Source organism: Coptis chinensis, chromosome 9, assembly GCF_015680905.1.
Source record: "Coptis chinensis isolate HL-2020 chromosome 9, ASM1568090v1, whole genome shotgun sequence".
Taxonomy (NCBI): domain Eukaryota; kingdom Viridiplantae; phylum Streptophyta; class Magnoliopsida; order Ranunculales; family Ranunculaceae; genus Coptis; species Coptis chinensis.
In genome coordinates this window covers 5,254,550-5,281,707 of record NC_141464.1, presented here as the reverse complement: position 1 = coordinate 5,281,707, position 27,158 = coordinate 5,254,550, and positions in this window count along the sequence as shown.

Here is a 27,158-nt window from a genome sequence, read left to right as displayed (position 1 = left end):
GAATGTTCTTGAGCTAGCTAGTACAATTGGATTTATATGGTCCCATGAAAGTGAAGTCCCACAAGGGAGCTTTATACTTTTTAACTTTCATTGATGACACTTCAAGAAAGGTATGTGCATATGGTTTGAAGACCAAAGATAAAGTTCTTAGTGTGTTCAAGACTTTCCATAGTATAGTGGAAAAAGAGATCGGGAAGCCTATGAAGTATATCTGTTCAGATAATAGGAGAGAGTACATTAGGCCGTTTGAAGAGTATTGTAAGAGTCATAGGATTCGTCATGAGCAGACAGTGCCCAAGACACGGCAACACAATAGTATAGCCGAGAGGATGAATCGTACCATTGTAGAAAGGATGATATGTTTGTCTCATTCTAAGTTACCAAAGAGTTACTTGGTAGAAGCAATGCATATAGCCGTACATGTAATCAACCTATTGCCCTCGAAGCCTCTGAATAGTGATTATCTAGAAAGAGTATGGTCAGGCAGAGATGTTGATTATGGATACTTGAGAGTATTTAGGTGCAGAACATTTGTTCATATTCCCAAGGATGAGAGGTCCAAACTTGATGACAAAGCCAAACAATGTATTTTTCTTGGTTATGGGGATGAGGAGTTTGGTTACAAACTTTATGATCTGATTAAAAAGAAGGTAATCCAAAGTCAAGATGTCGTGTTCTTGGAAGACCAAACTATAGATGACTTTGAGAGTAGGGGAAGCTAGAAGATTTTGTTGATTACCTTGTTGATTTAGAACTGCAAGTTCCAGCAGTAGAACAAGTGGCATAAGGCATTGAGAATGCAGAGAACCATGGGCTTGAGGCTCATGATGGTGATCATATTGTTCATATCGGGATTGAACCTATTAAGATAGAAGATGCAGAAGATGTGCATGAACCACCACCTAAGCAAGAAGAAATGCATCCTCTTGAGCAACAAGAAGATGAGGTTAAGAGATCTGAGAGAGAAAGACAAGCTTCAACCAGATACCCACCACATACATATGTATCATTATCTGATGGTGGAGAACCTATGTACTATGAAGAGTGTCACACCCCGAATTTCGACAGAATTCGGAAAAACAATATTTGTTCCCGACTCTTTGATCTCCGAGGTGTGACGCATTCTCAACTTCCAAAAACCCATAAGCAGTTTAAATATGCGGATAATTTAAAAACCAATAAGAATTTAACATTTAACAAAAGTCCTCTTCATTACAAAAATTAACAATTGAAAATGCAAATAACCTTATCTCAACTGAAAATCTATATCACCTCAAAGGAAAACAAAGCCTATCTTGAAATGCGACGCTAACGCTAACCACAAGCAGCAACCAATTTTCTTCAACACTAAACCTGTCAAGACTTATCAACTATGCTCATTTAATGAACACACCCGATAAGCAAACATGCAAATCGGGTCAGCATTATAAAAATGCTGGTGTGAGTAGCTCTAAAATACAACATATACTTATACCAAATATATACACAATCCATACGGCAGTTAGTTCCTCCACCGAGGCGCCTTAACTTTCCACGACTAATACAACATCCTTAAGTTCAATAACTAAGGCAGGTAGTTCCTCCACTGAGGTGCCTTAACTTCCCACTAACCACACAACAAACTATACGCATAATAAAATGCATTTAGTTCCTCCACGAGGCGCCTTAGGTTCTAACTAAACTAATAACCAACCAAGCATATTCTATACTTACCGTATTTCATGCTCAATAACAGAGTGGGTCGTCTCTGCCCAAGTAATTAGTTTGACCCACCCTTATGCCAAACCATATACAATCATCTGTCTAAAGATATATCATTAACCAACATATTACCATAATTATATTAATTAAGGTTTTCTTTGTGTGTCCCTAAAATCACGTCGTATCTATGTCTTACCTAATTTCCCTAGCTACCACAATCGCTTCCCAACGCCAAACATGTACATCCACATGCCTCCCCTTACCTAATGAACCACTCCGTGCGTAACTACCCTAAAGCGGGATGCCGCGACACCGTAACCCTCACACGAAAAGCCATTATGTAAGTATCGCCACTATTCGCATAAAATATCACGCGGTCTCGCTCTATTTTGCGAACGGAATAATCAAAGCCACTATCCCGGCTACACCGAAGGGCCATTCAAATTTTATTGAAACGCCCGGAAGGGCCAATCACATTACTTTACGCCGGAAGGGCCATTCAGATTCACCAAACGCCCGTAAGGGCCAATCAAATTGCACACGCCCACACAGGGCAAATCACATGAGTTGTGGTAGCTAGGTTCTAGGATTTTCGTTACGTAATTTATTCAAGTGTCATACATTATAGGTTTTACACACTACTCACGTCAAATTTTAATTAGATAAAGACAAACAAAATTATACAATGTTTGACAATATTTTATTACTACATTTGTCCATATACTTAAACATGTGAAAAAAACTGGAAAAAGTCAATATTCCACAGTCAACGGTCAAAAGTCAAAGTCAATGGTCAAAGTCAAAGTCAACCCATTATTGTCAAAGTCAACACATCATTGTCAAAGTCAAACTGCCATTTCCATGTTCAACAGGTTCAGGGTCATAGCCATGGTTCATGGCTAAGGTCAAAGGTGCATGGTTCATGGGCTCATGGCTAAGGTCATGGTTCGGACCCACTAGCCAAGCCCAAACCTTAGAACCAAAAGTCTAAATGTTGAAAGACCCATTTGGATCTCTATTTTAAGTCATAAGGACTGGCCCAAACAATATTAGAAATTTGGCCCCAAACACTTAAATTGAACTGACCCAAAACTAAAATAGATTATTGGGCCCCAAACAAAACCAACTTAGTTATTCGGGCCAAGCCCAAGCAAAACATAAAATCAGTTTCAGCCCAACCAACAAAACAAATCAATTTCGGCCCAAATAAACAATTAAACTTAGCTACGGCCCATGACCAAGCCCAAGCCTGAAATAACCATCTTCCTCACCCCACCGCCCACCACCGCCTTGAATTCGCCACCACTCCTCACTTCATCAAATCGGTTTTACCCCCCAAATCAAAACCAACCAACTTTAACAAAAGCAAAACACCGAAAATCATAAAATCAAAACTCTTCCTAAATCTAGATCTGAAATTCGCGACCGCCATTAATGCTCCTCTCTGAGCTTTGACAGCCCCCATCAACCCTCCACAACCAATAACCAACCAACAACTGATAAAACACACATTTATACACGTTTTGGATTTCAGTTACTTATTTTCTTAAGTCCGGGTCCACAAAATAAAGTCCGAAGTCCAAAGACCCAGGTCCAAAGTCCAAATTCCAACGTCCGTATAGTCGTACGTTTTAGTCAAGTTACCTTACTCACGTGGGTTTGGTAGGATAGGTCGAGTAAGGGATCGTCCAAACCTTAGGGCTCAGATAGGTTCACAACTGGAATTACAACTTTTGGTGAGTAGGATTTTTAGGTTTTTTAATTGGTTTAATAAATTTTACGGTAATGCAATTAATGTAAATTACTACGGTGATTTTTATGTAGGTAAACAAAGGTGGAGAAACAGGGAGAGTTAATCATGCTCATGCAAAAATCGTTTTCAATAGTTTACTATTACATTACTACATCTCTAATTGCCTCGTGTTCGAGACGACGCCGAAGTATTGATCCCTAGTGCATGCCCACATCTCTAGGTCGCATTTCACTAGCATAAGGAGTTTCAATAATATCTCATCTCTGGTATATTATTTTAGCTCCTGGCTCGATTTCACATCACCGGACGACCGGGAGAGTCAGTTCGACACTGAGAGTCGCTGCCAGGCAGATTGTTTCCGGAGCATCGATGAATCCAACTTTGTACAGTCTCAGTCATTTTGGGACCGGATATCAAATCTAAGCTTAATTCCTAAGTAGTCTCTAGAATATTAAAGAGTCAATCCGGATTTTTACACGAGTAGCATAACCCTCCCCCGGGGGATTAGCTCATGGTCATAGAAGGAATAATAAAACTTGTTGTATACATTAAGTAAATAAATGCAGGACAGAAATTAAACTAGAAAAGAAATGACTGTTATTAAGGGTAAAATAACTTACAGTATTTAAGCTGCTGGAATGGAAATGGCAGAATGTAAGTACTGAAAAAAAAAACTAACTAAAGCGAAAGCTAAAGCATTAATATGCTAAAGGGGTAATAATGAAGGCGACCCCCTCATATATATAGGCTGGAGACTGAAGGCTATCCGTGAATGTTTTAATTCAGATTTGGCTTTATGCTAATTGAATGGTTCGAAACAAAGTTTTGTTTTAACTGTTTTAATTTTTGTCTTTTTGCTTTTTAAGTTTCGTCTTGTAGCTCATTTCAATTCAAACCACCTGGTTTGAATTGGTACGTGTCTTCTCTCTTGGTAGGTGGTACCAAATTGAAACCATCCTTTGCCACCTGCCTATGTTGACTCGTCATGCCTTCTGGGCCCGCAGAGTAGGTCCACTTAGTGTGTCCAGTGGCTACGCCGATTTTGGCATTTTAATTACTTTTTGTCCTTTGCTTGCAGAGTTAAATCGCCTGGTCGCTATGGCAAACTTCACTAGCCAACGCCGGCATCTAGATTTATCCGATTTGAGCTTCGGAAGTTTGTTGCTTCTTTATATGTGGACCGCTTACGACCGGTTTTGTTCTTTTGGAAACTTCGCTCTAGTCGCTCATTGGGCTTCACGGGGTCGAGTGGGAAACTTCAAATATTCCCCGTATTCCCCGCATTTCGATGCATGTTTTATCACTATATTTATTTTAATTTAATTGGAAACCTCGCAAAAGTATGAAAATATAATTATTACATGATTATTAAACACATAATCGACCAAAATGCTATGTCTCGGGGTTTAATATTACAGTTTTGGGTGTTTATCACACCACCCCCAAACAAAGACTTTGTTTGTCCTCAAGCAAAGAAGAGACATTAAAACGATAAGTGGTCAAAAATGTGTTGTCCTAAGCTAAATCTCATTTCGCAGAGTGCGGTTGCATTGACCGTATGCAACAAGGCCTTGAACCACTAGGAATTCCCTAGTGGACGAGTTATAGCCTCGTGAGAGTTTTCCAAAGAAGATACTCACAAACTTCATTTATACTACAACGAACTCAAGAACAAAGGCTTGTTTCCTTAATTAATCTCAGGTATCTAGACATCTCACTAGCAGGGGAAACAAGGATTTTATTCTTTTCAAATTCAAGTTAATATATATACAATAATTGAAACATCTACGTATGAGCATGCATGCAAGTAATCTAATAATGAAATGTACGAAGCGGTGGCCGTTTCTAGATCCTTTGATAACGCCCTTAATTAGGTTCTCACGGTATGTGTCAAAACACAATTTCTCTCTTATTTTTCCACTCAAGCTTTGCTATCTCCAAAGGTGCAAAAGTGGGCACGCGTTTCTCACATACTCAATGACAGGTTAAAGGAGCCGAGGTCGAAGTCACAACTACTACTTATTATCACACTATCCTATTCCTAATTGAGCTAGAGGTCTTTATTAGGTGTTATGGGGCATAGGTGGTAGTGTAGAAGAAAATGGAATGGAAAGTTCAAAAATGATAAGTATGAGAGAATAAGGTTTTCGAGATATTTATACTAGAGAATCCTTATTTTCTTTCCTGCTTCTAACATGGGTTTCCATACTTGGATTTTTCAAGCTTTTGTATTCCCTTTTGATTTGATTTTTTTGGGGGGAATTCTAACCTTGACATTTTTTTGGAAACATATTTCTATTATATATATATATATATATATATATATATATATATATATATATATATTTTTTTTTTTTTTTTTTTTTTTTTCTTAAACAGTAACCGATTTTGATTTGTGACAAGGTTTTTCTCTTCATTTTTCTCAAGACTTCATCCTATTTCTCATACTCATCATCTAGGTAGGCTTATTTATTTTTGGTTACTAGATGGGTAATGATTTTTTGGTGAAGTAGAAAGGATTAATGAAAGGTTCGTTCAGGGCGACTAGCGATAAAATTTTTTTACAAGTGTGAATTTTTGGCTATATCGATCCAAAGAAGGCCTAAATTCTCGCCTAGGATTTGGGTAGTGATCAAGTAAGTAGACGGCGGTGAACTTCTCTATTCGAAGAACTACTCCTCTCGTGTCATTACTCATATATCACACATTTTGGTGCTTTTTTGTTTAGATTCTTATAGGATATGGAAACTAAGTTGTCTAGCCGTGGGTCCCGTAAACTTATCACTGTGTACATTAAATGATAGTCGGTGCATGAATGCTCATGAAAAGATGTAAAAACTATTGCATAATGATTAAATTAAGTTTCTAAGAACAAGTCCTAATTCGATGCTAGGGTGAGATTTCTAAATATTTTTCATCATAGAAAGGGAAACGAATTTGTCACTAAATACGCTTTTTATTTAGACATTAAGTAAACTATATACAACTATGCATGCCTAATTTTTGCAAAAGGTTCTCACCACCCCCAAACAAATCCGGACATCGTGTCCTCAAAGTGTTAAGAGGGAAGAAAGAGTATACCCGAGGCTTTGAGCAAAAATATAGTTGACATCTTCCACAAAAATTTATTGTAACACATTATATATTATACATCATAAAAGTAGAAGCACACTGTTAGAGTAGCACACTGTTAGGTTATTTATTTATTTCACATCAAAACGTAAAACAAATATGTACATGCATCAACTCACATTGCCCAACCTTGAACTGGGGGATAGTCCCTCCTTGCCTCGTCCCTGTAGAAATGTCATTCCTTTGCATCCCGCCAATCTATCATAGCTTTCCAGACTTCACTCCACTTCCTCTTCTTTGCATTGTCTAGATGAGCTATCATTTTATCATCATCAGGGAAAGAACGAACTTTCTTAAGATACCTTGCGGGCATCGCCATGTCCGAAATCGCAAAAGAACGAATTATCTTGTTTGTTGGACACATAGAGTCGACCTTTACCCAATCCCGAAGGTGGCTGCAAACCGAGGGAAGTATCGTCGCACTATCCCGCATGCCAGAATTGGCGGGGTGATATAGTGTTGCCGAAAAGACCGAAGCCTTCTTAAGATTCTCAATTACTAGTTCTCAGAATGTCGGGTGGTATGTTGCCGGGCCAATGCATGGAATGTCTTACACGCCGACTTTGATGCAGTGGAAAAATATCAATCCCCATGATGTTCGAAGAATAAATAACATGGCGCTCCAACATTCATGGTCATAATCGGCTAGTAGAATAGTGAAGTCCGCCATCGGCCGCCTTCGCACGCTTCTTTGACGCGGCAAGGCCATCGCCATACCGGGCAGCAAAAGTCTTCCCTAGAATAGTCATTAAGGTCATTCTCTATCATGTATTGAATGGGGAGATCCGGCTGAAGAGGAGGAAGGTCTAGAGCCATAGCCACCGTTGGCTCATAAAAAGCGTGTCGGTGTTACCAATACGTGAGTGTAAAATCATTCAAAGGGAAACCCCGGACACCGGTAGATCTTCCATGTGATCATAAAAATAAGTTGCCAAACCTGGGAGTACGCCCGCGCCCGGTGTAGAATAAGAGAGTTCCAACCAACTCGAAAGTGATGTAATCTCTAAAAAGATGTCCATATGCCGGGAGAATTCAAAGAACGAAAGTGGAAAGATTGTTCGAATCATCTTTGGAGCTTCCATTGTAGAAGATGTGTGAAAAATGTGACCTGTTTAGACAAGGATAAACAAATATTAGAGTATGATGAGAATAATTCAGTAAAAACAAATTACCATACCTAAAATTAAAAAATAAAAAGAAAAATGATAAATAATATAAAATTGCAAAATTTAAATGGTTTCATTGGCCCAAGTAACGGCGAGGGATCCTTTTGTGGGAGGGATCCGCTTATAAGATTTTCTATGCCGTTAATCCGCGTAAATGCCTGTTGCAACATTTTGTTTTCTCGCCGTAAATCTCGGGTTCTCCATTATGAGAGTGTGATTTGCCAAGAATTGGTTGTGGTGCGCAAGAATTGTGCTTGTTCCTCTTCGCTTATTGTCCGCAGTCCCGAAATTCAAGAAGGTTGTGATAATAATGTTCTCGACGCTTGAATAATGTCATCAGTCCTTGTTGAATTGCCGAAGCCCTTCCATAGGATTAAATACGCTGCATAATGCATTTTCAAGAAAGATGTTATCGGTGGAACAATCTTCGCTTGGTCCCATACCGACATGGTTTTTGCAACGCCGGGTTCCGTAATCCGCTCCTACATACCGAAAGTGAATGGTAAGAATGTTAGCCGTTCAAGAGGTGTATGAGGAGAAGTACTAGAAAACCCCAATGTATCATGATAAGTGTCACAATGGTTGGTAAAGGAGCTGCCTTTTTCCCCGCACGCGGCGATCGCATTCCGCAGAAATTTAATAATGCAAAAATCATTGCAGTTACTCTGCAAGACCCGTGAGTAAATGGAGGAGGGGTTTGGTTATTTCGAAGTCTTAGATGTGCCTAGGACATTATGAGCTACCCATTGATCACAGATAATTGGTTCTTTGTAAAGATCGCCGATAAACAATACGGTTTTTCCTATTGTATTCGCCGTGAAGGATAGTTGCAAACATCAGATGCCGGATATTATCGAAAGGTGAATCCTGAAGGTGTACTCCTTGGTTTGTAATAGGAATTTGAAGTACCTCAGAGATGATTTCCATAGTTAATTCATGTTCGCATCCGTTAGCACGGACAAAGAATTGTCCGTTTTGGAAATAACCGCTTTTGTAAAATAACAAGACCAATTCTCTGGAATAAAATGCTTGCTTATGGTGTAAAAGAGGGTACCATCCTCGACGTAATATTTCAGTGTCAAAAAAAGGATGAAAAAGACCATTTTGGAAATTTTCCATAAAATTTTGCTCGGGCACGAAACTTCGAGTGAGGGCCATTAAAGATGGAGTGGTGGAAAAGAAAAAATTATTTTGGAAAAAGGGAAGTTAAATTTTTGAGGTGTCTATCCTTGTTATAAATAGGCACCCATCCGAAACTGTAAAAGATACATTTCGAGGTGTCACAGGGTAATTAGACCACATGTATCTTCTAAGATATGCGCAAAAGTGGATGTAGATGAGAAGAATGGGGCATGTGACAAGGAGTGCCCTTTTTTTTTTTTTTTTTTGAAATCGTAAGTAGAAGGACAAGGAAAATGTAGATATAACGATCATAATAAGATGTAAGAACGCATAAAACGGTATGGAAACACAACATAATGATATGCGATGACTTAAATACAAACCTAAATATTAGATAGAACTATATGCCACATTAACAACATGACTATAATAAAACAACCGAGCATGAAGACTTGAGTAGCATATTCAATCTGCTGCTGCTCAAACTTTTCTAGTGCATCCATGAATCTTGAGCTTGGAGTGATCTAAAACGGTTTTTAGAATAAGAAGTGTAGAGGGAAGAATATGAAATGAGTGAATATGGAGGAAGAGTTGAACTTATTTATAGAAAGAAAATTGCCGTTTTCTGACCGTTTTTTATGCGTTTTCATTATCGGTTTCTGAACGTTTTATAAAACGTTAGTTTACGTTAAAATTTGTTGTTTAAGTATGACATTTAAAATATATATGTATATAATTTATTATTACCAATATATGTTCCTACCTATATACTATAATATTAGATATAGCTAATATATCAAGATATAAATATTTAGGAACCATCTACTATTAAGCTGGAAAATGCAAACACGTAAATAAAGTATGTGATATAAATATTATACAAGACCGGAATAAATCAAGCTACTGATGATCCTCAGGTGCTGTAGCAAAATCCTCGGGGGCTGCAGAAGAAGAACCATGAGTCCTGCGACATCGTGTAGTACGAGCTCTCGTGGAGGCAAACTGCTCCTGGATATCACCAAGAGTATCCATCACCTGAGCCTGAAACTGATGCTGGCTTGCCATGAATATTCGTTGGAACTGGTTCTGGCGAGTAAGCATATTGTCCTGAAATGCAGTCATGGAAGCTCTCATTTCCTGTTGGAATTCGCCCATCCTCGGTCATCCATCGACTGGGCGAAAGTGGTCATATCTGTCCTTAACTCGCCCAAAGGTACGCCTCATCGATACCGGCGAAAGTGTACATGTCTCTCAGACCACTGTTCACAGCACGTAAGGCCTCTATGGGTTGGGTGATCTTACTCATGGCAGTCTCATCAAAGTAGGGTGGGTGAGAGGATCCTACGCTAGTGTGCTCGGCAGCCCTAGGTGCTGTGGGTTCCCAAGGGTCCTGTATGCATTTCTTAAAGACAAGCATATTCTCATATTGTGGTATAGGAAGTAGTGGGGTGGCGGACAGAAAACCCAGATTAATCATAACTTGCGTTACTAGAACGACAAGAGGGGCTGACCTAAGAGTAGCATGTGTGATAATATCAAAAAGAAAGGTAACGATGCAGCAGTTACCCTTTCGCCCCTGGAGGATCCGAGAAGGTGGAGGAAGGTCTTGTTGATGTCCGGCGGCTTCGAGGTGCCAATGACGCTCGCCCCACCATTGAGTCACATCCAAATGGTTCCGTCGCGACCGAAATACCGATACGCGATTTCCCGTCGATGTTGTACTCTCCCTCGATTAGCGTGTCGAGCATTAGGTCGTAAGTCCAGGGTACACGGATCGGCCGAAGCCGAGTCGATCGACGTTAACCCGGAGGAATGCCCGTGATCCCGAGAGAGCAACACAGTGTGACTTCAGGCGCGACACCCTCGACAAGACTCAAAATGGTCGCCATTAAAGCTCCCATTGTCGTAGAATTTCATCACCAAATCCTTGGAATAAAGCCCTCCATTGGCATATAACAAACTCTCCCATCCTCTAGAGTGAATTTCATGATCAAAGAATGGAGCAAACATCCCGTTTTCAAACAAATTTCCAAAATTTCTTTCCACACAAATCCGTCTGTTTCCGGCCATTGCTGGTCTTAGAGAGAGGATGGCTATTGATTCACGATGAGGGAAGAAATGGGATGTTCTGACGGAAGGAAAACTTGGTCGGAGATGCGAGGGTCTCGCGCGAGACCTGGTTTTAGTGTGGGCCTGTCTCGTGCGAGACTAAATCGAGAGGGGGGCAAGATCCGGTTTTTGAGGAAGAAGAGTGATGTAAATGTGACGCGTGTTTTCCGGTTTTTTGTGTTTAAATGGACTGAGAAATTGGTATTTTGGTTGGGCCAAAAAATTTCCCGAAGCCCAAATCAAGCCTAAAGCCCGATTTAAACCTAAAAAAATCTAAATGCTTACCTACGACTCGTTTGGACTCGAATTGACGGCCGAGATAATCAAACGATCGGCACGAAAAATGCTATCCAATTGTATGAGTCATTCTTGAAGGTCACAAGGTTTTTTTTTTTTTTTTTAAAAAGGAGAGTGTTTTATTTATAAACAAAGGTTTTATTTATATACAAGGGAGATATACGCGAAAAACACTAGATGTCCAGGAGAGTCACCATCTATAATCATAGACAACTGTCATGTCGGCTCTGGAGCGAACCCAATCCAATCCGACCCGGCTGGCTTCACCTCTATGTATTATGGGGTTAGGGGCAGGACGATACCATCCCCGACCGTCGTATACGGTCTAATAAAATTGCCCTTATTACATACGGGCTATCCTCAAACCGCCCCCCAGGAAACTCAAAGTAACCAATTCTAGGGTTGGTCCGTGGAAATCCATTGCCCGCTTATGTTTCAAGTATGCGACATCCGAGGTTGGATACGAATCTCATGTGCAAAACTTAATGCAGAGGGAAAAGGCAACAATATAAACATATCTACAAGGTGAGTCTTTTAATGTCAGATCCTCAAGACGAGTCGAGTCTTTTAACGTTAGATTCTCAAGACGAATCGAGTCTTTTAACGTCAGATTCTCAAGACGAATCCCACCCTGTGGGAGAAACGGCGCGCAATGAAGATTATCCCCGCCAGCTGGTGTCGACAAAAAAGTATACCTTTAAACCGGCTAGTATCGGATAGGAAGTCAGGGCCTAGACAGAAGGGTGTTTGGCAATGCATACACCAGCCCATCCTTCGCACACGTCGTTTACGAGCAAAAGAACTACGACCATTCCCTATTCGTGATGAGTGAGACTTGCACCAAATGATTAGCTGAAGTTCACGAGGTAGAGAGTAGAAAAGGGAAGAGAAGGAAGGAGGTGAAATTTTAGGTACCCATCATTTACCAAAAAGTACATTTGCTCGTGTTGCAGAAGACATTTATACTCAGTTCTGAAAAAGAGTTTTCGTGGACTAAGGTTCTGGCACTTGCAACCACACACTTCAAAGAACTTTGGAGATCATAAGATAAAAGATGGCCTGGCTACCAAAATGGCGTACCCTCTATAGAAACAAGATTGAGTACGCCAAACGAAACATCTAGTCAGTGTATACTGGATTCTGAAGAAGGGTCTGTTCAACATCCGTGAGGCGTAATTGCGGTAATGTTTTAGGCGTTGTCCATTGACTTGAAATTCACTGTTATCTTTTGGATTAAGAAAAGAGATTGCCCCATAATGTTTCACAAATACCGACACAATGAAAGGACCGACCATCGTGGTTTTCAATTTACCAGAAAGATGTGTAACTGGAGTTATACAAGAAAACTTTTGGCCAATTTTGAAATCCTTACGCAAAATCTGCTGTCGTGCACTCTTTTCATATTAGCTTTGTAGGATTTCGAGAGATTATAAGCATCACTCCGAATCTCTTCCAGCTCATTTAATTGCAGTTTTCGCTTCTCGCCTGCCTCGATGATATTGTAATTAAGGCTTTTGATGGCCCAAAGGGCACGATGCTCAAGTTCAACTGGCAGATGACAAGGTTTTCCAAAAACAATGCGGTAAGGAGACATCCCTATAGGTGTCTTAAATGTTGTTCGGTATTCCCACAAGGCATTCGATAAGCGGAGAGACCAGTCCTTTCTTGATGGGTTGACAATTTTCTCCAGAATAGACTTTATCTCTCTGTTGGAGACTTCCACTTGGCTACTTGTTTGTGGGTGGTATGGAGTAGCAACCTTGTGAGTAACTCCATATTTCTTCATTAAAAACCCAAAAATTTTGTTACAAAAATGTGTACCCCCATCACTGATGATAGCTTTGGGAACACCAAAACGAGAGAAAATGTTTTCTTTTACAAATTTCACGATAGTCTTATGGTCATTTGAGCGCCATGCGAGTGCCTCAATCCATTTGGACACATAGTTTACAACGACTAAAATGTATAGAAAACCTTGAGAAATAGGGAAGGGTCCCATAAAATCAATGCCCCAAACATAAAAAATTTCCACAATCAAGATAGGATTTAGGGGCATCATATTTCGCTTTGGTAATTCGACCTAGGTGCCGCATTAACTAATGCAAGCTATGCAACGCTTTGTGTGCATCGCAAAAAAGGGTAGGCCAGTAAAACCACATTGTAACACCTTGGGCCGCAATTTTCTTCCCAATCGAAATGACCTCCGCAAGATTGTTCATGGCAAAGGATAATACGCCGGTGTGTTCCCACCGGGAATGCAAATGACGAATGAGTTGGTCGAACAATACTTAAAGAGGTAGGGTTCATCCCGAAATAATATTTTACAAATGGATAAGAACTTTTATGATCGACGCGTGACCAAAAGGAGGGGACTTCCTCAGTGGTAGTTAACAATATCCGCCGCACCATGGAGATGAGAAAATAGAGTACAAGTATTCGTGCAGGGAAGGAATCACCGATAGCTTCGGAATCACTATCGATGTCACCAACCAGCCTTGATAAATGGTCGGCTACGACATTTTTGGTTTTCTTTTGTCTTTGATTTCCGTGGTGAATTCTTGTAAGAGAAGGATCCAGCCGAACAATCGTTGTTTTAAGGCCCTTTTCGCGAGTAAGTACCGAATTGCGGCATGGTCGGGTATATAATGATGGTCGATGTTCCAACTAGGTAGGGGCAAAACTTATCCAAAGCATAGATAATAGCTAGAACTCTTTTCTCGGTTGTGGTATAATTACGCTGAGCGTCGTTAAGAGTTTACTAGCGTAGTAAATGACAATGGGTTTGTCGTCACGCGCCGTCGGCCTAGCACGGCACCAATAGCAAAGTCGCTAGCGCCACACATCAGTTCGAATGGTTGAGACCAATCGTGGGTTGAATGATAGGAGCGTAGTCGAGCGGTTTTAGAGTATCAAAAGCTTGTTTGCAATTGAAATTGAAGTCTAATCATGCATCCTTAAAGGAGATTGGTTAAAGGTCGAACAACTTTAGAAAAATCCTGAATGAATCTCCCAGAAAACCCAAAGATGGCCAAAAAGGCACGGATATCACTTAACTATACATGGGAAAGGTAGCGAAGAAATTTTAACAATTTTAGCTTTATCAACCTCTATCCCGCCTTTTTTTGAACAATATGACCTAGAACAAGTTCTTTGGTAACCATGAAATGACACTTCTCCCTATTTAGTACCAGATTTTTCTCTTTGCAACGCTGCTAATACTTTTTAGAAAGGTTGGATAAACAAATCGCCAAAGGAATTTCCAGAAATGGAAAAGTCGCCCATGAAGACTTCCATATAACGCTCCACCATATCACTAAAAATGTGAAGCATGCAGCGTTGAAAGTGCCCGGGGCATTACAAAGACCAAAAGGCATTTGTCTCAGATGCAAAGGTTCCAAAGGGACACGTGAAAGTTGTCTTTTTCTTGATCGGGCGGGATCGATGACAATTTGGAAGTATCCGAATAGCCATCAAGAAAACAAGAGTAAGCATGACCGCTAAACGCTTCTAGCATCTGTTCAATGAATGGGATAGGGAAGTGATCTTTACGGGTTCTGGCATTAAGTTTGCGATAGTCAATGCAAATTCTCCATTTCAAAGGAATGCGAGTGGAGATGCACTCACCATTTTCATTTTGCACAACTTGAATGCCGGACTTTTTGGGAACAACGTGGACAAGACTAACCCAATCACTATCAGAGATAGGGTATATGATACCCGCATCAAGTAAACGTAAAACTTCCTCTCTCACCACTTCCTTCATGGAGGGATTAAGGCGGCGTTGTGGTTCTCGCGATGTCTTTGTGCCGTCATCGAGATGTATGCGATGCGTGCATATGTTAGGGTCTATTCCCTTGATATCATCTAATGACCATCCGATAGCAGAGCGGTGTTCACGAATGACATGAATCAAACGTGCCTCTTCGTCGGTAGTCAAGTGAGCAGAAATTATTATAGGGTGACTACCATTGAGATCGAGATGCACGTATTTCAACTTAGGGGGTAGAGGTTTTAAATCCGGAGTTGGAGGATTGGGGATCAAGGATTCGTAAGGGATCATCTCTTCAATGGAAAAGAGCGAATCCGGTTCTTCTGAATTAGTTTGCAACACAGCATTAGGGTCAAATAGTGGTACTGACTCTAATAATGCATGGACATCCTTTATGTAATGAAGCCATCGTCAAACTCCGGATTATCAAAAGAAAGAAATTGGTGTATCTCGTCTTGGGGAAAAGAGTTTGTGAAATAATCATGTTCCAGACTATCAACCAAGCTAATCTCGCCTTCCATTATAGGATCGGGAAACTGTTTCATTAATTTGAACACGTTGGGTTCGACAGAAAGGTTCCCGAAAGACAATGTCATTTAACCGTCCCGACAATTTATGAGAGCGTTGGCAGTTACAAGAAAAGGACGTCCCAAGATGATAGGAATGGAGTCACAGGCCACCTCAGTATCTAAAATGACAAAATCCACTAGGTAGTAAAAATCTTGGACCTTTACTATAACGTTCTCTACTATGCCTTTTGGGTACTTGATGGAGCCGCATCCGCGAAGAGTTCAGAGTCATATTGGTAGGTTTTAATTCATGAAGACCTAACCGCTTAAATAAGTAGTAGGAAGTAGGCTAACACCGCACCTAGGTCTAAAAAGTGTAGTAGCAGATATACTTGTCGCCCAACGCATGGTACGCTTGGTCGACTGGTCCTCAGTACTTTACCACACCATTGGTAGTGGTAATCGAGGGAAAACCGCCAGTGAGGAACGCTTTGTTGAGGTACATTCGACGCCGCTTGGTGGTGCACATGTCCTTCAAAAACTTGGCATGCTTGGGCAAATGCTTTAGCGCGATCTAGGAAAGGTAAGTTTATGATCAAATTTTTGAAGGTTTCACGATCTCATCAAAATGTTCGCCATGTTTGTTCTTTACCAAACGGCGAGGAACGGAGGTTTTGGGCGTAATCGCGATAAGGATCGCTGGTATCTTTTCCTAGGGGACGGGTATAGATTTTGAAGGTATAACTTCGTCCATTATAGGTTGCGCAGGTAGGAGTTGGAAGGACGCCGGCCGCGGCTTCCGCCCTTCCTCGCATAATACGATATTATTGCCGATGGTTCGCCGTAACGAAGAGTGGTAATGGCATTTACCTCACCCTGGCTTGGATTACTAGGTCCCGTGCATTGTTGAGTTCAAAGGCGTGTTTGTAGGCTTAGGGTTTGAACCGCGCTTGCCGGGAACACGCCTTTGACTTTTATCCCGAAATAACAAACAAGAGACCGCTCGATAGAAGCTAGGATTTGATTATGTTGATTCATGTATGTCGTGAAAGTTTCAGCCGCTTTATCGGTGTGGATTGTACCAAAGGAGCAAGCAGAACTAGTTCACAATTATTATTCACGGGTTGATTTTGGTAGCCATATCCTTGATTAGCGGGAACAAGGTCAAGCGGTTGTTTTGGTACCCTATATTTGCGTTGTTGGGAAAATTACTTTGCCCTTTGCTGGAATTGTAGAGGATTTCCTTGACGATAGGAATTGTAGTTCGCGGGTGGTCGTCACAGAACGTTGTTGCCACCGGAGGAGCTTGTTGTTGACAAAGCCCAAGCTAAATTCGGATGTTGTCGCCAAGGCATTATTAGGGATGTTGAAAGCACAAGCCTCTTCGAAGTTTGGGGAGGACACTCGTGATACCAAAGGACAATAAGAATCGGCGCGTTCGGGACTTAAGCAAAGAGGGCATGGGGAAGCGTTGCCCATGACCTCGCTTTGGGTTTTGTTCATTTACTTGTACCGAAAGAGCATCAACCTTTTGTTTAAGGACTCGATTAGAGTTTTTAATTCGATCGGGTTTGACCTCAACATAGACGTAACTTTGGTAAGATCTAGAAGAATCAAGTTTTCCCAATGGGTGCTTCGCGGAAGCCTCGCTTTCAAGAAAAGTGTATGCTTCAAGAATGGCGCCTTGTCCATAAAACAACCGCCGCTCATGATATCTAATGTTTCCTTTTGATGGTCGAGACCATTAAAGAATGAATGGACTAATACAGCGTGTCGAAGTTGATGATGGGGACATTCGGAAGTAGATCAAGAATCCGCTCCACGCCCGGAAAAGGATTCTTGGGGTGTCCGGGCGGAAGAATTGAATTTTGAAGCATTTCAGAAGTTTTCTTCGAAAGTATAAAACTTTATCTTGAATGCTTGAACAAGTTTGGCCCATGTGGTCAATGGATTGGCGGCGCGCTTGTCCGTGAGCCAAACTAAAGCTTTATCAGCTAAGGTGAAGGGAAACAACCTAAGCAAGACTTGTTCGTTAGTAACGGGTCGGATGGCGGAAAGTGGTGACTACTTGTTGCATCCGACGAAGATGATTGACGGTTTTTCATGGTCTAAACCATGGTAAACAGGTAACAAACCGAAAATGTTTGGCGGAATACCTAAAATCACCTACAATCGTGATCGAAGTTTAATGCAGAAGCGTGTCCTTCCCGTGAAGGCAAGATAGAAACGAAAAGGGTTTTTTCGACCGCGGAGATTTTCTTCAGCCATAGTTAAAGGAGATAATGGCAACGGAGATGTTTGACGAGGTTGATTTACGAGGAGGGACTATGTCTAGGAGATAACATAAACAATTGTTTCTTGTATTTTCGACGATGATATGTAGTTCTAATTCCTTATGTTTACCGCATCGAAGTCTCATACAAATATAAATTTTAATTTAAGGCTCATAAGAACGGTAATAATGACCGGAGGTTTAGAATTTAGGAAGCGAGGGAGTTGAAGCACGCCTTCCTCGAAATGCTAACTCGAAAGCAGGGAAGCTAGATAACGCGGTGAATATTCCAAAGAACCCAGTCACCCGAGAAATCGAGGAGGTTGTTCGTGCTAGCACGCTCCTTTAATTAGGCAACCCAATTTTTTTTCAAGCTCTAGGCAATCATGGAATAGGATGATGATTTATGATGGTGTATTATGCGGGTGTTATTAAGATGATTTAGATGAAATTTTAATTACTATGATTTTTAATTTTTAATTTTTTTTAATTTTTAATTTTAATTTTATTATTTTTGTTTACTTAATTAATGTATTATGGAGACGGATTACTAAATATGCAATTAAAACGATAGATGCCAAAATAAAAACTAACTAACATATACTAGTTTACGCCAGAAAGTCTACCCATGCAAATCTATATTACCTATCGCAACTATGTGTAAGTTATAATGCGAGCTAGGGAATGTCGAGAACTAACTCATGCAATTGAATGTCGGTAATGCGAATTGATGTAACATACACATATAAAAATATTCTAAGCAGATGGTTTGACGCCACGCGATATATCAAAATATATTTGAATCATATTGTGTTAACGGTCCTTGCTTTGTTATACTCGACAAAAAAAATTCGAACCCGTATTTCGGGCTCATCAATCAAAGTCTTTGGCGATCTCCGCTTTGAAGGATTCTTCACAAAGACAACAAAGACTACCGGGATGGCAATATGGGCGAAAAGTTTGGCGAACACCATATGGACTTAGTCCGTATATCCGCGGAAGGGTCGGTCGTTCGCCGGACTTCCTAGCAGATTTCCCAGTTGACGACCCTAATTGGGAGGCCGAAACAGAGGTCGCACCCAAGAAAGGGAACACGCAAACAGTCTGGTCCCTCTACGTCGATGGTTCCAGCAACCCTGGAGGCAGTGGTATGGGAATCGTCTTAGTCTCCCCCGAGGGAGCTATGGTAGAAAGCGTTCGGATAGACCCATAGCGTCAAACAATGAAGCCCACTGAAGCACTAATAATGGGAATCTTGTAGCGGCGATCAATTTGGGAGTAAAGGAGATCAAATCTTTAGTGACTTCATGAACTGGTGGATTAAAGCGGGGTTGCAAAAGAGCACACTACCGGTGAAGGTAACCTCTCTAAATACCTTCGGGTTGTTAACAATTTGCTTCGTCATTTTAGCGGGCGTCGATACACCATTTTTGCGTGGCGAGAACGTCCACGCCAGGAATGCCTGGCATATCTAGCCGCCCAGACACCGAGCTGTGTCCCTCGACAAGTGATTATCGAAGTAGTCGACCGACACACCTTACAGCGGACCAAGTCTTGACAATTAGCGACCTGGTCCCTCTGCGAAGATCAGACCGAGTCACTCATGGATGCAGCCTATTATACAATTACATCCGAAGACGGCACACTCCCGGGGGCGCAAAGGCCAAGAAGGTTCCACACCAAGCGCGTAGCTATTGTTTGGTGAGCGACAAATTATTCCGCCAAAATCCGGCGGGACCTCATCGAGATGTATCGATCCCGAGCAAGGCCGGCTAATTTTGCTGAAATTCCGCGAAGGAGAATCGGCAACCATCTTTGGAGGTCGGTCACTAGCCCACAAAGCGATCTCCCGAGGGGTACCGCCCCTCGTGTCGCGGATCGATGCTAAAGCGTATGTCCTCAAATGTATCAAATGCCAAACATTTGGTCACAACATTATCAACCAGCTTCGAAGCCCGATTAACATTCGCGAGTCCTTGGCGTTCCACATGTGGGGCATGGACATTATGGGACCATTCATCCCTCGAAAGAGCACCGGCTTCCGCTTTGTCCTAGCTGCCCACGGACTACTTCACTAAGTGGGTTGAAGCAATTCCGTTAGCACCGCGTCAAAGAATCACATGTCGAAAATTTCATTTGGACTCATCTCATCACCCGGTTCGGCCTACCACATACACCGGTGATGGATAATGGCTCCCAGTTCAAAGGGCAAAACAAATAAAGAGTTTACGGCCAAATGGAAGATCGTTCATGCATTCTCTACACCACGATGCGCTCAAAGCAATGGACAAGCGGAGGCCGACAATAAGGCCGTTCGGAGAATTTGAAAAAGAAAATTGAAAAGAACAAAAGCCGATTGGGCCCAATCGGTGGAGAACATACTGGCTCATCGCTTCTACTTCGCTCGAGCACCCGGTGAGTCACCATTCTCCCTATGCTATAGCGCGCAGGCGCCGTCATACCCACGAACCGACAATCACGACAACCCGATCTGAACTTGTCGAAAACAGGCCTTAATGACTCGGTTCTAGCTCGAGATCGACCTTCGAGGAACGCGTGACCTAGCGTAGATCCGGTGGCGACTACCAACAGGTCCTCGAGAGATCTTACAACAAAGCGAGTACATCCACGATCTTTTCAGCCGGGGATCTGCGTGTTGAAGAAAACTCAAGACGACGCCTAAACTAGCACCAACATGGGAAGGCCCTTACATCGTGGAACGTGTCGTTGGCAATGGCGTATTGGATTAAAACCCAAGAGGGAAAGATGTTGCCGACCTTGGAACACATACTTGTTAAAGCAATTTTCCAATAGTTGTATTACGCGTTGTAATTCCTGTTCCCGAGCAATAACAAAGTTCAAATGAAAGAAAATCAAGAAGGTATCATAAATGGCGGGTCTACTCACATCTCCAAACCACACCTCCCACAGCAGCAAGCTTCGGGGCTAAACATCGCGGGGGCGGCTCCGGGGAGCTTACGCCTATCGCCTCTCTCGAATCTCGCTAAGTTGGGGGCATATATGCTTTTCGAATCAACTAAAGCGAGAACGGCTACCGGAGCGAACGCCCTCGGGGGGCTAAACACGCTCATACGCCGCGGGGGCGGCTCTCGGGGAGCTTACGGGCTCATCGCCTCTCCAGGAGTCTCGCTAAGTTGAGGACCTATACTTCTAGGATCAACTAAAGCGAACGCTCAGAGGCGAGCAGCCCTCGGGGGGGGCCTAAACACGCGCTCATACGCCGCGGGGCGCTCTCGGGGAGCTTACGCTCATCGCCTCTCCGAGTCTCGCTAAGTTGAGGACCTATACTTCTAGGATCAACTAAAGCGAGAAGAACGGGGGCGAAGCGTAACTCGGGGAGCTAAACATCGGCGCATACCGCGGGGGCGCTCTCGGGGAGCTTACGGGGCCTATCGCCTCTCGAATCTAAAGCTAAGTTGGGGGCATATACTTTTCGAATCAACTAAGCGAACGCTCAGAGCGAACGCCCTCGGGGGCTAAACACAGCTCATACGCGGGGCGCTCGGGGAGCTTACAGGCCTATCGCCTCTCCGAATCTCGCTAAGTTGGGGGCATATACTTTTCAATCAACTAAGCGAACGGCTCAGAGGCGAACGCCTCGGCTAAACACGCGCTCATACGCGCAGGACGCTCTCAGGAGCTCATAGGCTCATCGCCTCTCCGAGTCTCCCTAAGCTGGGGGCATCCACTTTTTCGACTCAACTAAGCGAGAACGCTCCCAGTGAGCACCATAGCCCACGAACTTACAGGGGCAAAGCCCCCTTTTTTTCGTCCTAAACGATCAAACGCTCACACAGCGTATTCCCATACATTATCATAGCAGCACAACAGGTAGCAAGAATACATTTCAGAACCAAAATACGTACGCAGAATCAAAGCCGTGAACAAATCAAACCAAAACATATACAGCATTAATCCGATCCAGAGCACCGACCTGCTTGTCTACCCGAAAAAATCCAGTCGTCTCTGCGAATCGCAAATACCAAAGGGAGCTTAATCGCCAAGTGGAAACCCGGTTCTCAAAATCAAAAAAGCGAACCGCCGGGCAAGCCCGAAAATGCAGCTCAATGTTTAACCCTCATAGGGGCGAGAAAACACCTGCGATCAAAGCGGACAAATCAAAAAGCGTATCCTCACCAATAAACAAAATCAGCATCACGGGCGACCACATGTTTATCCTCGAACAAGGGGAGCGGTTGAGGGAACATATCTGGCGCATTTCGCCGAGCAACAACACGCATACCGGCCTCTTGAGCACCATCCGCCTTCTTGGTGACAATATTTCTCGTCCGGCGTACTCACTCTGAGGCGGTGGTATCGCGGCGTTCACGAAAGCCTTACGAAAGCAACCCTCCGGCATTGCCCGGCGTACTTTCGGTCACCTCCGCGATCTCCATTTGCAAGTCAACAACGGGCCGACAAGTTTTTCATTTTCGAATAAACGGCCGCGACATTTAGCCGACATAGCTTCCGGCCTTCTCTTGTCATCGGCTACCCCGAAAGCAGCTCGCGGACATCCCAAACGACTCGGGCATCAACATCGATGCGAGGCGTTACCTGGCGTTCTTCAACTTATCATAACCCGAAGAAACCGCAGAAGTCTGAAGAGCAATAAAAATCAATCAGAAAGAACGACTGAGAAACTAACAAACAGCGTACTCACCAGACAGCTCGCCATGTCCATGGTCCCCAAGAGCGTATCCATGTCGTCGTCCTCGACCTCAGCTTTGTCCCCGTCCGGCCTGATACCCTCGAAGACTTCGCCGCTATAGGCGCGAGTGGAAGCTGCGATCCCGAGCGGCTTCACGCGGCCGCGCTTCTTCCCGACCTCCCGACGTAGAAGAACTCGCTCCCCACGTCCCCAACGGAGGCGAGAACTCCCACTAGCGACGTGGCCCCCCTGCTCCAGGTCGTCCATCCGTTCGGCGACCCGAGGGAGGCCGTCCTCTCGGTGGGGCGACCTGATCACCACACCTCCAGGGGCTCGCCCCGACCTCCGGGGCCGTTTAGCTTTCTTGGACCCGTTGCTTACTGCCTTCCCTCTTGCCACGGTCGTGCGTGCACATGTGGATGAAATTCCATCTCCTCCATCAGAGGAGGAGAGCTCTCTCGCCCTCTTGCCTTCTCCCACCAAAAAGCGTAACAACGAGCCATATGAGCGGCTAAAGCACAAAGAGCAAAAGCAGGGCAATGAGGAAGAGATAACACCTTTACAATGATCAAAAGAGAAACCCACCATACGAGGAAGATGACCACCAAAAGCAAACCGTTCGGTTGGTGAAGACAAGCCAGCGGGGAAGCCCAAATGCCATCGCTCTCCCGAGCAGTTTCTATTTATGCAAAAAGAAACGTCTCTTCCCGAGGCAAGCTCATTAAAGGCATCGAGGCGTAAGCGCCAATCCATCGGCAACCATCATTTCATATTTATGGCGTTCATCTCCGCTGCACGCCAACCGCACGATCGAAATGGAAGTGACCATTGCTTTCCGGGGGCAGCTCGGTCGTACATTAATAATCTTGAAGTAACGAGGGCGCTAACACCGACCTCCGCCAAACCACAGTTCAAGATTGATACAAGTCGACCAACCCAAGGGGCATACAAATCAAACAGACATACAGTACGCAAGGAAGAAAAACAACGGATAACAACATGGCATTAATATAAAACAGTTAGCAAACTGAAGACCCGCGATCCGACCTCAGTCGCCGGATAAGCCGAAATTTCTTTGGGTAAACCGAAAAATCGGCCGGCTAAAACATCGATTATCATAAAGCGCGATTAAAGAAAAAGGCGAGCGCCCGGGTAACCGGGAAAACAGCTCTATTGTTTTAGGCGAGAGGCCGCTTACAAACGCAAAAACCAGACATTCAACTTTCAAACAGCATCTTCAAAGCCTTCAACGGAGGGGCGTCCGGCGCAGGAGCAGTTGGATCACGGAAGACGCCAATCTTTTGCCGATTAAGCGTCCCTCCCGGACCGCCAACGGCGGAGGTTGATCCATAACCACCTTCACCAGCCGGGGAGCAAGAACGACCCATGAGAACCCGCCGACCGACCTCGGCGAGTCGACTGTCGATCTATTGCAGGTCCTTGGTGGCTCCTCGGGCGGCAGGTCGCCATACCTCGCCTCGGTTCCTCTATTTCGGCGACGGATGGCAAGATAGGCGCGCCAGCCTCCATTGCGGCTTTACAACGTCGGTGGCGTATTATTAGCGGCCAAATGACCTTCTTCTTGAGATCATCGACCTCATGCCCGGCCCGGCCGCCTTCGTTCACAGCCGGCGTCCTCTCCGAGAGACGGTGTAACTAGTTCGCGCCGGCGTTTCCAGCTCCACCTTCTCCGATTGAGATATAGCCCGGAGATCGGAGACCTCAAGCCTCGAGGCCTCAACCTCCGACTTCTCCATCTCAACCAAACAAAGGCGGTTGTCTTCGGTTTACGATACCCGCAACCATCTGCAGCGGCTTCGCGCATATTACCGCAAACAAGCGATAAGCAAGCGATTATACAATAAGGGATAACACAATCGGTAATAACACTTCCACTTACCGGGCAAATCGCCTTATCCACGCTCTCACATTGGACTCTAGTTCCTTGGAGTCAAGGTCTTTCTGTCACCATCAAGTGTCATCCCTTCTAGCAAACGGCTATGGGTGCGGACTTGTAGCTGCAATCCGACCTCTTCCGCAGGCGCTTCTTCCCATTACTTCATCAACATACATCGGGTTGCGCTCGGCTTCGTCCTTGCCGATTGCCGGACGGCTCCCTTACCGGTTCCTCTCGAGCCAACCTTCCCGCTTCATCTTGCTCGAGGCATCTCCAACCACCGGGGTCGAATGACCTCTCAGGGCAACCTCCGCGGCATCCCTCGGCTAGAACGCTGAAGTCGCATCGGCCTCGACCTCGGGTTATGAAGGCCCTCCCACCCATTCGCACCTCACCACCCCGCGTCGACGGGCCACCCTCGCGATCTTAGCGGTCGGTACTCGGAACATCGGAAGGAACGTCCTCAACGTCGAAGGAGCATCCTCCGACCCATGCCCGACCCGGACGGAGGCCCCAAAGACTTCCCGGGGTCGCTTCACCCGATCGGCCCGGTTTCTATCCTCCCCGTCACCAAATCACTTCCACGCTTCTCCATAACCGCGTACTTTGGGCGGCTCCCTTACCACGAGCCCTACTTTTCTCGAGCTTCTCTTCTCTTCCGAGCAGCGGGGGTCCTCCACGCTCCTTAAAGAACTTCGGCGACCTCGGCAACTTGGCGATTTTCGTCCGTCCCGAAGGTCGAAATCGAATCTCTCGATCACGCTGGGGTTAGATGCCACGGTCGGGTATCTGTACAAATGACAAAACAACAAATGTTCGATCAGTACAAAATCAATCGATATCAGCGAAAAACCTAAGAAAGCGTCGCATCGGTACCCACCGATTGAAATCACACGCTTTTCTCCCACCATGAACCAGCTTCGCCAGACGGTAGTTACCGACTAGCAGGAACGGTCTTTTATCCCAAGACTCGTTACTCACTCCATCCAGAACGGGCGACAGAGTAGCTCGGGTTTGCAAGCTAAAATTGTATGCCCTAGATCGCTTCAAAGTGAAGTGCTCAATAATATCAGCGACTTCGATCTGGTATTCACCGCTGGCGTTCAACAGGTCGAACACCTTTAACAACCGCCAGGTGTTACCCATGGCTTACCCGCGACAGCGCTTTGCCCAGTTCAAAATTGACAAACCAACCCGAAAAAAGGGGTATCGTCATGTGCCCTCACCCCCTCGCAGACGATCACCCCGTGGTGCGATGGGGCGTACCTATCGCTAAAGACCGGGCGCTCGGGTCGGGGCTCGTGGATCTCCGGACCTTCTACGGTTATACCATATCTTTTCCTCCGGATATGGAAACCCCTCAAGGCGTGTTTATCCACAATACTAGGCGGCAGCTCGCCGGCTCGAAGCCGACCTCTCACCGCGTCTGAAGTGCCAACGTCAACCACCCGCGGTCGAGCGCCGCCATCACTTCTTCCTCATCCTTCCTCATCCCTATCTTCCTCGCTGACCTACCAACCGATTCATCCGTCTCCTCCTCCTCTTCCCAACCAAGGGAAACTTCACGCCGATGCGAACGAGTGTCATCGAGAATCCGACATTCTTCTCCTCTAAACTTAACAAACCTAGCTCTGGTATCTAACGAGCACCCTAACTACTCTAAACACGCGAAGCTTAACACTAAACAAGGGAAAGCGGGTTCAAAATGGCGTAAAACTAACCCGAGGGTTGATGCGCTAATGAAGTTCTCTCTACCAAGCGAAGTAGCCAAATGAAGCCTCGATCAAGCAAGTAAGATTTTTGAACAACCGCCCCTCAATTTCAAGGCATTATGATTACCGTGAGCCCTAGCCCCCCCTTCCAAGTAAGCGTCTTGTCTTTTCACATCCCGAAAAAAGCGGGCGCGTTCCCTTTGCTGCGAATCGCTTTCCGGATCATCGCGTCTTTGCACGCGTCCACACGCGATCACACTAACCAACTCAGCGGTTAGCACTAGTCGTTTCTACGATCGTGGCGATCCCCAACTATCACATAGTATGCTAGCGTGCCACCGTTCTCTCTCGGTCGTTTTTCACAACCTACTAAGAGGGGGGCCTGTGTAGGGAGTGATATTCTCTATACAAAGACGCTTAGCATAGTGGAACTAAGGCACCGACACAGCGATATCGTCGCATCCACGAGCCAACAACGCGCCACAAGACAGTCGCATCATCACGCGAACTACATCGGTGGTGACACATACTCCCTATCCATAAGCAATCATGATGACGGAGTACTTGCACTAATCCCCGACCGATCCAGCGATCGACACGGCCGCTAGCTACTTTGCTCGGTCATCTCCTCATCATCACAGCCCACCTATGTAGATATTTCTCACACGCTCCCATGATCCACACCCCACGTTGGTGATATCCTCTACACGTGGAGGGTGAGGATACACTCCGAATCTCTATAAATACCACTCCTATGAACTCCACGCCGGACGATTCTACTCACGAGCCCAAAACCCCGAGCAAGATCGTGGGCGCTTCGCTCCAAAAGCCGAACTCGGTCTCACCTATCCATTCATACCAGTCCCCAGAGACTGTTTGTAAGGGAATATCATATCACACCTTTACAGTTGTAATTAAACTTAGGGAAATCATTATGTACATTTCCAAAGGAAGATGCTTAAATGTTCATCCTACGAGAAATGTAGTCTGAAAGCATCCAAAGTAACTTGTTGAATTAATCTTTTGTTTCAACTTTATGGCAAAAAC